Here is a 15619-nt window from a genome sequence, read left to right as displayed (position 1 = left end):
CAGCTTCATATTTTCTTCTGATCGAATGCTCCATCATAGATAAGGGATGCTCTTACGATAAAGGTGTATGAGGGTGTGAGATAAAATACAGTCCTTACTAACTTTTTGAAAGGAGGTCACTTAATTGAGCAACTTAGTGTCATTATTGTCTTAAAGATGACTGCACTTAGCTTCTAAAACTATTCAGTGGCTGTTCTCATTCTGTTTCAAGAGTTCAGTTATGTCATGTAATTCCATCTGAAAAGATAGTACAATATTAATAATGTTAAAGGCAAAGAGGTATTTAAAAGAAATGTGCTTAAACATTGCTCATTACTTTCTATTTTTAACTTTATCAAGCACTTTAGACCAAATATGACTACATCAATTAGTATTTCTGAAGTCTGTGACCTAAATGCCACTTAAAATAAGGTTGACAGAAATAATGAAATTTCAGAGAGATCACCTGCTCAGCCCCAACACCCACACATATACTGTGTTTTTGACAACAGATTACTTTTAAAATGAAGTTACTTTTTTGAAAAGAAGTATAAAACCAATTCAACATTAAGATAAGATTGTTTTGGATTGCAACATGTGTTTTAATGTGATAAGGGCTCTGGAAAGGGAAATGTCCCACCAGGGGGTACATTAACCCTCATGGACAATTGTAAAACTGCCCTGCAATGATCATTGAACAGTGTGCTCTGTATATACATGCAGTGCCATGACATTCTCTAAAACAGTGAAAGTATGAGAGAGCATGCAAGGAACGAACAAGAAGACATTGGAAGCCCAGCAGACCTACAGACAGCAACAAAATAATCACTCATTGAAGCAGATGGAACGCCGCAGTTTATCATGGAGGCTGACTTTGTTGTTGGCTACAAATGGAAGAGAAGAACTGAAAACCCTGTCTGCTAAAGGGAACTCTTACAAAATACCTCAAGCACTTTCCAGGGAGTTCGTGGTGCAACATTTCCTGACCTAAAGACTCTGTGGGTCTTAAACAGATACCCTCCATCTTTGCTGAGTTCCCGACCCAGTAGTAATTTGGAAGCCTGGCCATAAGACAACCTCTATGTTTTGTTTAAAGCAAGAACCTGATTATTTTAATGTGAAATTTGGTGTTGGGAAAGTGAAGTAACCATTCTCTCTGGTATTCAGTAAAAAGTAAGTTTTGCCAGACCTGGTGAGACGATAGGGATTTCCTTCATCAATGCTTTATATTTTTCATTTTTTTCTTCCTTCACTTGTGTTTGGTTGATAAATCTTGATGTTTATTTCTGATGTAATGAATATGGGTTTTTCTATCCTCAAATTAAGTTGTTTTTAAAAGCACCCATTTAAGATCCAAGTCCACTCACAAAGCTCTAGCCTCTGAACATTCTTTTGAGAAAGAAAGAAAGAAAGAAAGAAAGAAAGAAAGAAAGAAAGAAAGAAAGAAAGAAAGAAAGAAAGAAAGAAAGAAAGAAGAGGGAATTCTTCTGCTACATCTAAATCTGAAATACATAAACAACTAGACAACACACTGTGTTCTATCAGAATTTAAAATTGCTTGAAACGCAATACAAAGAGTATAAGAATGCTGACAAACTCATTGTCATTTATATTCAGCAATTTGATTTTTTGATTGTAGCTTTTGATTTGAACTTTGATTTGAATAAACATTACAACAATATCTGTTTGGTAACATACATACCAATTACCACTTCTGTGTAATGCTGTGGTTCGTCCTGCCCTTCTTCAGGTTCATGAGAGGGGTGACTCTATGTGCAAAATTAGGAATGAACCTCTGGTAATAACCAGTGAGTCAGAGAAAAGCATGAACCTGTTTCTGTGTTTCTGGACGTGGATGTGAAAGCACCTTACCCACCGTGTCGAACTGAGGTTTAATCAAAAAGTTCCCCATAACATTCCCCAAATAATGTGTTTCCGATAACCCCAGTTTACACTTCTTAGGGTTAGCTTCAACCCAGCCAGTCTGTCAAGCACTGCGACTGCCAATCACTACTAAAAATGACTACGTCATTGAGATATGCTCCAGCATACATGTAATGGGGTCACAGACTCTAGTGAAGTGCTGGAGTTTTAGAGTGGAAATAATAGATCGTTATTTGGAACACATGCATTTCATGTGTGTTCCATTTCTATAATAATCTGTGTAAACACATTGTTAAAACAGAAACATTTTTCATTTTTAAGTAGTAAATGACAACATGTTGTCTCCTGTGTGCACAACACAGCACAAACACCAGCTTTGCATGTCCCTGGATTGTGTAATAAGCTGGAGAGTTACTGCCATGTATGTTGAGGCTTCTGTGTAAGACTATTAATTACTTTACTCTTTATTTCCTCATTAAGTGCAGGGATTTCGGTGTATATGAAATAATTTCTTGAATGAAGACATCTGTTATTTAGTTGTTGCACAAGTTGATGAAATCCAGGTTTTTCAAACTTATCTAAGGGTACTTGATCCCTGCATATGTCTTCTGCAACTTCCCTGCTTAATCTCTTGGCCTCTGGTGATTTTTGTCATACTTTTTATGTTGTGCAAATACAACTGATAGGGAGTGCTGTGAATGTGACCGTAAAGAACATTTCTCCTCTTCTTTTTGATAATAGGACCAACAATTTACTTTAGAAACTAGTTATAGTTAGTTACATTTGCAACATGTTTATTTTAAGAAAATTAATATTACCTATATCTTACAAAAAAAGTATTATGTCAGTCAAAATATAAAGAATATTAAATAACATATAGCCATTGTAATTACGTTCAAAACTATTAGACATTATAAATTACTAGCTGTGTAAGCCCATGATGTAAAAATCAAGGGTCCTAGAAACTATTGAAATCTTCAGAAAAAAAAAACGAAATGTCGAGATGTCAGGTAATTGAATGTTTCTTTGGAGGTTTCGTTTTGCTGGTGTGCTCACCTCACTTGTGTATTAGCGGTAGGAGGAAAAGTAAAAGGGATACCGTTTGCCAATGTACTCGCCTTGCTCCTGTATTAGCCACGAAAAGCAAGTGATTCTTTCTTCAGAAGTTTCGCTTGACTGAAGTGCTATCCTTGCTTGCATATTCTCGGAGGTGGAGCCCTTACCCTGACTCCATCTCTCACTTCCAGACAGACACACACACTACCATGCGTAGACGTTTATATAAGATTACATAGTACTGTATTTTAGACAAAATTATTTTTTACTCATCTACTTATAAAGTAGATAGGAACATATAAGAACATATTCATCACTTTTATATATTGTGTTAAAACTAAAAGATTTCTAAGAATTGCACGCCTCTGAATGTTTACAACGCCAATCTACACAATCTTAAAAGATTGTAGGAACTGAACACAACTGGCAGGTAATAATAATTGCAGATTTTTGTTTTAATCTGGAAAGCACTTAACAAACTAAAACACACACATCACATCTTTACTTTAAACGCAACAAACACGTGCGTATATTTCCTTAATTGAAAATATAACAGCTATCTCTGAAACAATCTGTACTGTGTTGCGTGCCGGTCCTTTAAATGTTTGGCTAAATTGGTAATGTACTGTGCAGCAGCACAAAGCCAAAGTATTTCCAGATGCTGCTGCGGCTGCACTCTTTGTCTATAAAATGTAATGGAGAAAGCTCTGATGCCATTGAGGTAGTTGTCTTCATAACAACATGCGTAACACTCAGATGATGCAGTCCGCACAACGTCAGAGTATACTGGAAGTGGGGTATGTAAAATCGATACCATGAAAAATTCATTTTGAAACCATTTTATTCATGATGGAATCAATACCATCGATACTTTCAATGTTTTTGACAACACTAAGGCCTGGAGAGGGCATCCCAGCCACCCAAACCCGACACATACAGACGCAGGACACAAGCTCAGCACACACATTTTTTATTTTTCTTCATGGGAAATGCCTTCCCATGTTTCCCACCTGCACAGCACAGTTCCAAAGAAGAGAACACAGCACCAAAGCACGCTTTCCTTCTTCCCCTTTTCTTCTTTTTCTTTTTCTCTTTTGACCTCTACTCCTCCTGACAAGTTTGTCCTCAACCTGCTGACTCTGGCTACCAGAGTAGCTCCTTTAACAGAGCACGCAGAAGTGCTCCAGGTGTCGGGTGATCTTCTTCTGGTAGCACTTCCAGGTGTGTAGTGCTGCAACAAAGGGCTCAGCCATTCCTACAGCACCCCCTTACTGCGCCCATGGAACCCAGCAGGGCTGCTCCAAACCCCAACTCCCATACAGTGTGTATATATGTACAGTACTGTATGTATATATATTGTCACACGCGCATGCTTGGGAGGCAGTCTAAGAGCTTAACTGAGCATAAGATGCAGGGTTGGGGGTTGATGAACTGCACTAATGAAATTTCACAGACCACTAGAAGGAAAATCTACCTAAGCCTCCACCCACTTCTGTTGCCAGACCACACCCTCCCACCCTCCTACTGACCTCACTTCCACCAAGGACCCACCTCTTCCTGCCCACCAAGCCTTTTTTTCTTCTCTGTTTTGTCTCATTTACAAAATATATATGTGTGTGTATATATATATATATATATATATATATATATATATGTATATATATATATATATATATATATATATATATATATAGTAGCAGTAGAGGCGTGGAGCCACCTCTAACACCCTCAGGCACCACTCCAGACACTGGATAAAAGTCCAAGACTTTTTTATTTTCTTGTACCGTGCACAAAGCACCCTCCACTCCACACTCATATAATTACAAATAACTCTTCCACAAAACTAATCCTCCTCGCCCAGACACTTCGCCCTCCTACCTCCCAGCTCAGCTCAGTGTACTGGGCTTCCCAGAGTCCTTTTATATCCCCTGACCCAGAAGTGGTTCCTGTCCAAACCCACAAGTCCTTATTCCTTCCGGGTCAGGGTAAACAGTCCTTTTCTTCAGCCCGGGAGCACGTCGTTCCTTCCTGTCACATGATGATGACGCACTCCCGGGTTATAGGGCACATAAGAGCCCATTAGCCCCCCTACAGCGACTCCCGGTGGCCCTCAAGGTATCCAGCAGGGCTGTGTATACAAACTACAAAGTCCATGAGGCCCTGCTGGAACTCGGGGCACGTTTATGCTGTCCGGAGGGCTCCTCCTGGCGGCCTGGGGGTGGCGACCGGAGTCTGTAGTCAGCCGTCTATCACAATATATATATATATACTGTATATATATATATATATATATATATATATATATATATATATATATATATATATATATATATATATATACAGTACACCCCCAAAATTCGCAGGGGTTACTTTCCTAGAGCACCCGCAAATTGTGAAAAATCGCAAATTTTGGATGTGGTTAAAAAAATGGCTATTTTCATAGTTTAAACCCTAAATATGCCCCCAGAACACTTTAAATTAATTTCAAACTCTGCTTAATACATTACCTAAAAATAAAGAATGTAAAGGTAAACCTGTATACTGTACTGCTATGTCTCCCACAGTGCTAGAATGTAAAATACCGATGTTACCGCTATATGTAATGTAATTCATGCAAGCACGTTTTCATTGCCAGAAGCCTTAGACGGTGCAGCTCGTTTCGGCGGCATCTTGGGGTTTTAACCCTTAAACTGCCACATACTTGGGGGTTAATGCATCCCTGGACACCAAATACTTTTTTGCTGCACTTTAAGTAAACGTCACAATTAACAAAGAAAAAGTGACATTTTAATGGAACACTTTTTTTCATGCAAAGAGCATCACAATTACTGCAACACTGATCATTTTACACACTGCTAATGAACTATAAAGAGCATTTAAAAAAACTACTGGAACAATATGTACAAAGGGCAACTGACGCCATGGATGTAAATCACTGAGCCAACTGCGCTGCATGCAAGCACACAGAGGTAAGCGCTGATGCTGGCAGGCTAGTCTTAGTGTGGCTTGCAGCAGGGTGTCACGCTTGGGTCACAGAAACACAGCAGATTGTAGAGACAGAAACTTTATTTAAGCACTTCAAACAAACATGTCTCTTTCAGAAGAGAAACAAGCTCAGTATGCAGTTAGTTATCGATTAAACAATAGACAAACATCATAGGGGAGCACAACCCCAAACAAAGCAAACCGGTAATCAAACAGCAAATAAAGAATGTACTGAAAACAAATGAAATAAGAAAACAACGATACCACCCCTGTTCCCCTTACAGCGATTACACATTAAATACAACAAAGCACAAACAAAACACACACAGTAAATCATGAAAAAGTACATGAAAAACAGAAACGGATGAAATGTAATGATGAAAATAGATAGTCCAGAGATCCGCACGTTGAATGGGAATATAAAGATAGTCCTACCGGTAGTTCCTGAAATGGTAAAGACGGGATCAGGAGCGCTCCTTTCTTTGCAGGATGGCAATGAATCCACTTACAGTCCTCATGTACACAGGCAGACGGCAGACAATCCAGATGCACGAAACGATCTAGGACCAAATGAATAAGTACATGTAACCCAACAGAAGGCAGACAGACAGGAACTTGAAACACAAATTACAAAAACTTTTTTTTTGCTTTTGGTCACTGGCCTCATTTTTAAAAGCTGCGCTGACACCCTTTGACCTCAACAGCCCCAGCACCCTCAGCAGAAGATCAATCAGATCCACTGCAGGGACAGCTGGGAGTTGCAGTTTTAAATTCTACTGGCTACTTTCACCATCCCAAGCCGCAGTTCTCTCTGCAGTACAGTATTGCCATGAAAAAAGCCATAAAAATTGCAGAGGATATTTGCGGTTTCCGCTAACAATTATTAGTTAGGTTCTAAGGAAAAATCCGCAAATGACTGAGGCCGTGAACTCTGAACCGCGACTTCGCGGGGGTCTACTGTATATATTGTCACACATGTGTGCATAGGAGACTGCTAAAGGGCTCAAATGAGGGTAATTCCAAACCAGACCAGGGGATGGTGGATTGCACTAACCATTCTTTCCTCTGCAGACCAGTTACGGAAAATCCCACCTGACCCCAATGACGTCACTTCTGGTTCCGGGTCCAATGACCTCACTTCTGGTTCCAACTGGGGGTGAGATGGTGGTGGTGGGTTGATGACATCACTACTGGTTCAGTCTTTTGACCTCATATCCTATGCCTAACCTTACAACCGTCATTTTGTGTCATCCAGACATTTCTGCTTTGGACTCGAATCTGTAAACAAGTTACATTTAATTGCCTATTTGGCAGCCTGATTTCAAGTATATGGGTGGCTGCCCCAAACCTTTTCTGTGGCATTTGTCTGTTTATTTAACAATATATATATTTTTTTCACAATAAAGATTGATACATCTTTCTTTGAAAAGACTGCCTAATGTTTCTGATGAAATAGAGTCTAAAGCTGAACCATGCAATAATGGCTGATAATAGTGAGGCTGAATCTGTATCTCTGCTTCTTGCAGAATTCATCATTCTTCTAAACCCTAACTCACATTGTATATTTATAATATTCTTCTTAATCAACCCCATGTTTATTTGGTGTTTCTGTCCTTCAGTTGACATTATATATAGTACAAAGCCTGCTGCAGATCTGTGTGTGTGATACATACAAAAAAAAAAAAAAAAATTGACAGAAAAATGATGAAGGTTGTCACTAGGTATATATTCATCTGTAGAGCGCTTGCTTTCTACAAAACATGTGCACAAATGTATTACAAAGAACAAGGTGAGAGAGAATAAGAAATGACTGGTTTAAGCAAAAGAGTGACTCAAAGACCATCACTGAGCCACTTAAAGCTGCATTTTATATGTAGAAAACTAAACCTTCTCTCCAAAAAAAAAAGAGAAAAATTATGGCCCATCATTGATGTACAGCATAGTTATTTTACAAATTAGTTCAGATGTTTTCTCTAGTTGTATTCAGGTTTCAACCTGTAAAATTAATACCATGAGGAAATTATGTGTAGTATATAATGAAAGCAAGAGAACTGGGCGTTTAAATCTTTGAAAACACAAAAAGATTGAAATTCCAAAACGAGAGTGTTTTACTGCTTTCCTGCAAAACAGTGCCCTCAGATTTCATTAAATTATATCAAACCCACTTAATTTAATTGAGGGCTGTCTACCTCGACAGAATCAGTCAGGAAGCACAGGATGCCAGCCCATCACAGGACCTGTTTATATAGACAAACCCACACTTACTCACACACATTCACCTAACCTGCATGACTTTGGGATTGTGGGAGGAAGGTAATAATGGAGTACCTGGAGGGAAACTCTCACAGGATGGAGCAAAAGTACAAACTCCATACAGAGTACGGTGATGCAAAGGATTACAACCTACAGTGTTGAATTTGTGATGCAGCAGGACCATAAACTGTTCTCATATATATATATATATATATATATATATATATATATATATATATATATATATATATATATATATATATATATATAGTGACGTGTGAGTCCCTGTCTTTCGGCCCAAAACACGTGGCTGAGTTTCAGTACTTTAGCTTTATTCAGCTTGAAACAGGAACAGCACGGTTATTTATTGTAGCAGGATCTACCACTCTCCAATACACTGGCACAGCAATCAGGCAGGGTCGTTGCCAGGTTAGTGGCCAAGTAATCTTGTTCCCTGAATTTATAATGTTCCTTGCATCACCCATTGACAACAGCACTTATAGTGCAATTGCGGTTGGCTTGGATTTGCTTTTGCGATGAGCCACTGGAGCCTGAGGTTGCCCTGGCAACGGATAAGCTGTGTTCCTCCAATGCAGCGATCGTGCTTCAGGACGCTCTTCAGAATGTTGTCCCGTTGGGTTTTAGTCCCAAAAGAGTTTAGAAACCTTACAATATATATATATATATTGTGACAGTTTAAGGGTCCCCGTGACCCCTTAAACCCTCAGACCAGACGTCAGACACCAGATAAAAGTCCAAAATTAATATTTATTATTATAAATACGTGCACAAAGCACCCTACTCTCCACAATACTCAAACAATAAACAAATCACTAATCAATAACCAATCCTCCACTCCCAGACGCGTTGCAACCTTTCCACCCAGCTCAGCTCCACGTCTGGGATTTCCCACAATCCTTTTATAGTCCTTGACCCAGAAGTGTTTCGCCTTCTCTGTCCATGTGACATGGGACACTTCCGGGTCAGATAAAAATCCTTTTTATTCACCCCCGAAGCACGTCATTCCTTGTGTCGCTGTGATTAAGACGCACTTCCAGGTTATGGTGCAAATAACAATTCCTGGGCCTCCCTGCAGCGACTCCTGGTGGCCCCCGTGGTATCCAGCAGGGCTGTGCATTAAAAGTCCACTGTCCATAATTCCCTGCTGGCATTCAGGGTAGCTCCATGCTGCAAGGAGGGCTTCATCTGGCGGCCTGGGGGTATTGGCCGGGATAAATAGCCAGCCATATCTCAAAATATATATATATATATATATATATATATATATATATAGTACACGATATACTAACAAAATTTAAGTTGCTCCAATTTTAAAATTGAAGAGATTCAAAAATTGAAAAAGTACCTGAGTGACCTCTATGGTATGCCTATGAAATTCAAGAAGGAAAACAAATAACAAATGTGTGTTAGAACTGGACCTGGAACAAGACATTCCAGAAATTAATGAGGCAAACTGAAGAACTGCTTACAATTAATTTGTCAGAAAGTAAGGACATGGAATGAACTGCTTCAGAAAATGTATCCACAGTAATAAAAATGGCAATGCTTTTAGAAGAAAACAGTGGTGAAATCATAAGATATGTTTAACCATTGAGATCCGAGGATGGATAATGAACACAATTAATTAGGGTGATAATTAGGCATTTTAGGTTGACCATAAGCTTTATATACTTTAGAATATTAGGCTACTGTATGTTACAGTGAGGAACACAAAAAAAAAAATATTGAAATGTAGTGATAAAGACCAAGAAAATGTTTCTACAATGTCAAAATCTTTTTTATCAATTTCTTTTTGCAATTTTGCTTAAAGAAGTAAACTTTGCTGGAGTCAACACCTTTCTCCATATTTTTGATTAACACTCTCTCTTTTCCAAGAGACATTGACTTTTCCTTTACACTGAGGATAGTAGTTAACACAGTGTGATTAATTTGTATATAGTCTTCCTGATTTACCATCTGGGAGCAAATAAATAAATTCTGAGAGTGGGCTGAAAATCCAATATTCATTAATAACATGATTACACTTTTGATCAGAACAAGCCATTCAACTCAATATAGCTCATCAATCTTGATCACCCAAGTTTTCCAAAATATCATCAAATTGAGTTTTAAAGTATCCCAAAATACTACTATCCACCACTCTAATTATTAACTCATTCAACATGTCTAAGATTCTCTGGGTGAAAACAAAAAAAAGTTTGTATGAAATTTTTATCTGTGTCTTTCTGTTCTTGTTAAAGAACTCAAATTAAAGTAATGCAGGATTCACTGTACTAATTCCTTTCATAATTTTAAACACAGCAATCATGTCACATCTTAATCTCCAATTCCTTTAATCTTCCTCACAGCTCATACCTTGCAGCATAGGTTCTAAAACTATGGGTTGCTTGTTGTCTGATTTTGGGTCACGCAGAGTCGTGAATCACAACAGTACACAATGCAACAGGGTGTCAAATGGTTTGTGTAATTCTTTGGCTTGCTGCAGGCAGCTAAAGGAAACATCATTGCTCTGCTATGACCCATGTCTGCGATTCTCCAATTATTCAAGTAAGCAGTGAAGATCGCTGGTGATTCCTCAAGGGGGAGGGATGAAGATCAGTGACGATTCTTCAAGAGGAACCCTTCCAGGATGAAGATTGATCAGCAAGTCATCAGTCATATTCTAAGAGTAAGATTTGCATGGGAAAACTGGTTACACAATTCTCTTATCACAGTACCAAATCTGTAATTGTGCTATGAAAATAATGTCCTTTCATTTGGCAGCCTGTCAACGTGAAGCATATCGATGCTTACCAGGTATACTGAACTCAGCCACAGCCCTGGCCCATCATTTTTCTTTTTCCGCAACAAACATCAAAGTGACAATATGTTGGATCCAAAGCTGAATGGGCTTGTTGTCCATATGGTCCAAAACATTCAGTTTCCCTCTTTCCTTGAAGCCACCACTGCACTTATCTGTTTTGAGCATGGTATACTTTATTTTCAATTGAATGGTTACTGGTTATTAACTCTCATTGCCATTGATGTCAGTAAAATGGGTGAGGCCTTCAAAAATACAAAAAAACAGGCCAGAATCCTAACAGCCAGATCCTAGAAAACTGGGAGGCTTCGTCCCAAAGAGAATTGATAACATAATTAGAAATGTTCTAAAACATATCAAGAATATCAGAAATATTTAACCAGGGAGAAAAACAAAAAAAAAAAAAAACACTGGCTGTAAAATAATTCCAAAGCAAAACTGATTATAAAATGTTTTTATTAACAGGAGGCAAAATTGGCAAGAGTAACAAAAATACCCAAAAAGAGTAAAAAAGAAGTTGCTTTAAAGGCAGTCTGATGTAATCAAATCCAATCCACAATCCAAAAGCAGTAAACCAAGAACAGCAGACATATCACCAAAAAAAAAAAAAGCAGAAACCCAAATGAAAAGCAGAAATACTTACAACGATTAAACTGATCAGGTTTAATACTCATTAATCATGCAAACTAAAATCAACTCTTGACATTGGAAATATCCAAGGAGGGGTTGCCAAAGCTACAGTCTGACTTATTTTATTATTCATTAAACCCATATTTTGCTGTAGGTCAGCACAGTGGCACAATGGTAGAGCATGCTGCCTCACAGTAAGGAAACCAGGGTTTGTGTCCCAGGTCCTCCATGTGTGGAGTCTAAATGTTCTCCCCAGGTCAGCGTGGGTTTCCTTGCACTATCCAAAGACATTCAAGTTAGGTGAAGTGGCATGTGTCTTGTGTGTGTGTGTGTGTGTGTGTGTGTTGGGGGGGGGGGGGGTGTTTGCCCTGCAATGTTCCTGCCTGGCATGTGGATTAAGCAAGTTACAAAGTGAAATGACATACTTACTGCATGAGTAACCCATCCATTCAAAGCGAACTATACTTTTTTTTGATGGTCCCAGCAATCTTCCAGCAAAGTTTAAATATGAAGATCATTTCTATGCCCTCTTATATTGAAATCTTCAACAAGTGCAACCTACAGAACTCACTTTCCCAACCTATTTTGATAGGCTTGGGGCAGTTTCTTAGTGGTGCGGTTAGGGCGGCCCTGCCTCCCTGGGATCCACCCACAAACCACAAAGAACATAATTACTCACATAAAAACAAAAAAATTAACAAAAAATACATAATTCCACAAATAATAAATGGCCAGAACAATGTTACTGGAGACAATCATAACCAATGAACAATATTGAAAATTTTACATAAAAAGATAGGGGAGGAACCTTGGCTTAAACATGACACCTATGCACCTTTTGGCATAGCAAGTCTCAGGGTGTTGTACTGTTAAGAACTGTATGACCGAGTTACACAAGAAAGTAATAAGAGCAGTGTGAATTCACACAACCTTCTTTGACTTTATTCAAATGATGTAAATGAAGGCTACGCCTAAAAATTGTGGCAAATGTCACATATTGTGGTGCTCACATTTAAATGGCTTCATTCTCCTGAAGAATATTTAAATGGACCATATCCACAACCATTTCTTCTTACAAGCATTTGACCCAAGTAAGGGTTCATCAAGTGAACAAGTAAAAATATCAAAAGGCAAGACTGAAGCTTTAACCTAAAAAGCATTCTCATAAAAACCCATAACCAACTGAATTACTGCCATGTCATTATGCTGTAGATGTTGTACGTTCCCTAGAATGATGTACTTGGTCATATCAGCTATAATCTGAAGTAAAAGCTGCTGTTAAGCAATCTGATGCATGTAACATATAAAGGTAAATGACTGTATTATTATTATTATTATTTCTGATGCAAGCTTCAATGAGAACCTCTGAGAGATTTTACATTACAAAGAATTTAATTTATTAAGGCTTACCATTACACAACAAATGTGGCTATCAATGCATCCAAAAAGTAAGATGTTCAAGATGTTAAAGAAAATGACATGAATTTTGATTTGAGATATCTATAACAGTTAGCTACCACCTCTCAGGTCTTATTACCCACCCTAAAATTGTGTATGGCTCTAAGTTGTGAAACATTTGATAAGTAAGTTAAGATCAAGGTAATTCGGGCAAAAGTCAGGATACAGCACAGTAAATAACTAATTCATACAATGTCTAAGAAGAAATGTAAATTATGAAATAAAAACAGTAAGGCTTAACAACCAAGAAGAAATACCTTCTGCTTTCTGATTGGTAGAAATCCTGAGTGCTCAATAACTAAAAATACAATTTTACTCAGGCACCTCTTTAAATATTAAGAAACACATTGCAATGGAGCAACAGAGGGTCAGAGTCTGAGAGAACCGTGACCTTTCACTATTTATATAATTTTGCTTTCCCACATGTTAAAGACATTTGAACACCAAGATGCCCTCTGGTGGTGAAAGTACAGTAGTTGAGGTATGTTAAAATAACTGAAATGATTTTCTGCAATATGCTGCTACTCAGACGCCTAAGCTGAGCTGCAGATGCTTTAAAGGTACAACAGTACAAATATATGGAACATATATTTGTAGCAAATTATTCTTTATCGTTTTGTGTGTTGTCGGCCTATATAATATTCATCTTACTTACTGATTACAAAACTTGCTTTTGACATTATATGTTATTCGCATGATTTGATTTTTCATTTGCTACTACATTCATAGCATTAAGGTTAACAGTGCTTTTTTAATGCACTAATTAGTTGCTGCACTCAATCTTTCACCTTCTCTAACAAGCATTTTTTAGTCTCAGAGATGTGTCTCACACAGAGCTTGATGCAAACAAATAGCCTTAGGCATTAAACCTGAGTTTTATAATAGCATTTTTCTCTTTTCTCATGCACGTTGAGTTACTTTACAATATCTCACTGATCTATTCTTTATCCAAATCAGATAATGATAACTGGTTTAAATCTATTTAAATGCAATTTGAATTTCCCTTTTATAGAAAATATATTTCTTAGTTGGCAGATTTGGAGGAAAACAAATTGGATTTGCTCACAGCAAGACCAGTCATTTATTTTCTTAATCTCCCTCATTCCAGGCAGGCATCTGGATGATGAAGTATATGGCAGAGTAGACACCGATTTCCTTCACTGTATTGTCACAGTATCAATAAAATTAATAATACTCTCTGTCTCTTGTGTACTCCTCTACATTAAAGTAAGCACACAGGATCACAGAGCAGTATCGGTCTAATTCAATCAGTTATCTGTTAGATTTCTTTTTTTCTTTCTGTCAATCACTGCCAAATCCTCTTTTGGGGGGCAAAAGAAAGGCAGGTTTAATCCCATTATTATCCCTTTGTGTGTTCTCCATACAGTTGCAATCATGTTTACGGAACATTTACAAGGGCGGAGGTTCAGGCAGCTCCGCAGTCTGCTTGTCGGTGGAGCTTTGGCTTGTTACTTCTACTCTACAAGCTGCTTGTGCTCTGCGGAATCAACGTTAAAGCTGAACTCTAGTGCTATCTTTTTCCTTCCATGCTCAATGAGCATTTAGAATATGATATCTTAAACAACTAATTTGAAATTAATGTTTTTTATCTTTTAATTAATAAAGCTTGAAGTCTTCATTTTCCAAGAAGAATAGAGAAATTCTGTTAGAGAAATTGACTGTCAATTGTTCAGTCTGTGTCTCTTGAACAGGTCGATAGATACCAAAAGACAAGACGGAAGCTTTAACCCAAAATGAATTATTATTAAAAAAAAAAAAAAAAAAACACAACCAAATGGATTACTGCCATGTCACTCTGGTGTAGGTGCACTAAGTACCCTAGTAGGATCTTCTTCTTCTTCTTCTTTCGGCTACTCCCTTTAGGAATTTCCACAGGAGATCATCTTGTTCCATTTCTTCCTGTCCTCTACATCTTGCTCTGTCACTCCCATCACCTGCATGTCTTCTCTCACTATATCCATAAACATTCTCTTAGGCCTTCCTCTTTTCCTCTTGCCTGGCAGCTCTATTCTTAGCATCCTTCTCCCAATATACCCAGCATCTCTCGTCTGCACATGTCCAAACCAAAGCAATCTCGCCTCTCTGATTTTGTCTCCCAACTGTCCAACCCGAGCTGACCCTCTAATGTACTCATTTCTAATCTTGTCCATCCTCGTCACACCCAATGCAAATCTTAACATCTTTAACTCTGCCACCTCCAGCTCTGTCTTCTACTTTCTGGTCAGTGCCACCATCTCCAACCCATATAACAAAGCTGGTCTCACTACCATCGTATAGACCTTCGATTTCACTCTTGCTGATACTTGTCTGTCACAAATCACTCCTGATACTCTTTTCCACCCAATCCACCCTGCCTGCACTCTCTTTTTCACCTTAATTCCACAATCCCCATTACTCTGTACTGTTGATCTCAAGTATTTAAACTCATCCACCTTCGGCAACTATACTCCCTGCATCCTCACCATTCCACTGACCTCCCTCTCATTCACTCACATGTATTCTGTCTTATTCCTACTGACCTTCATTCATCTC

General features: G+C 38.2%; 1 protein-coding gene across 2 annotated transcripts in view; it reads right to left on the bottom strand.

Moving 5' to 3' along the window:
• Positions 1 to 13359, bottom strand: part of LOC127528454 (uncharacterized) — a 107723-nt gene extending 94364 nt beyond the window's left edge. For both annotated transcript variants that reach the window (XR_007935349.1, XM_051929329.1), the window contains exons 1-2: positions 13324 to 13359; positions 6340 to 6464 (exon numbers count right to left, since the gene is read on the bottom strand). The gene's annotated coding sequence lies outside the window, so the exon portion shown is untranslated. The remainder of the gene's footprint in view (positions 1 to 6339; positions 6465 to 13323) is intronic.
• Positions 13360 to 15619: the final 2260 nt, after the last annotated feature.

Source organism: Erpetoichthys calabaricus, chromosome 6 (genome assembly GCF_900747795.2).
Source record: "Erpetoichthys calabaricus chromosome 6, fErpCal1.3, whole genome shotgun sequence".
In the NCBI taxonomy this organism is placed as follows: domain Eukaryota; kingdom Metazoa; phylum Chordata; class Cladistia; order Polypteriformes; family Polypteridae; genus Erpetoichthys; species Erpetoichthys calabaricus.
This window is presented reverse-complemented; position numbering and strand designations above follow the sequence as displayed.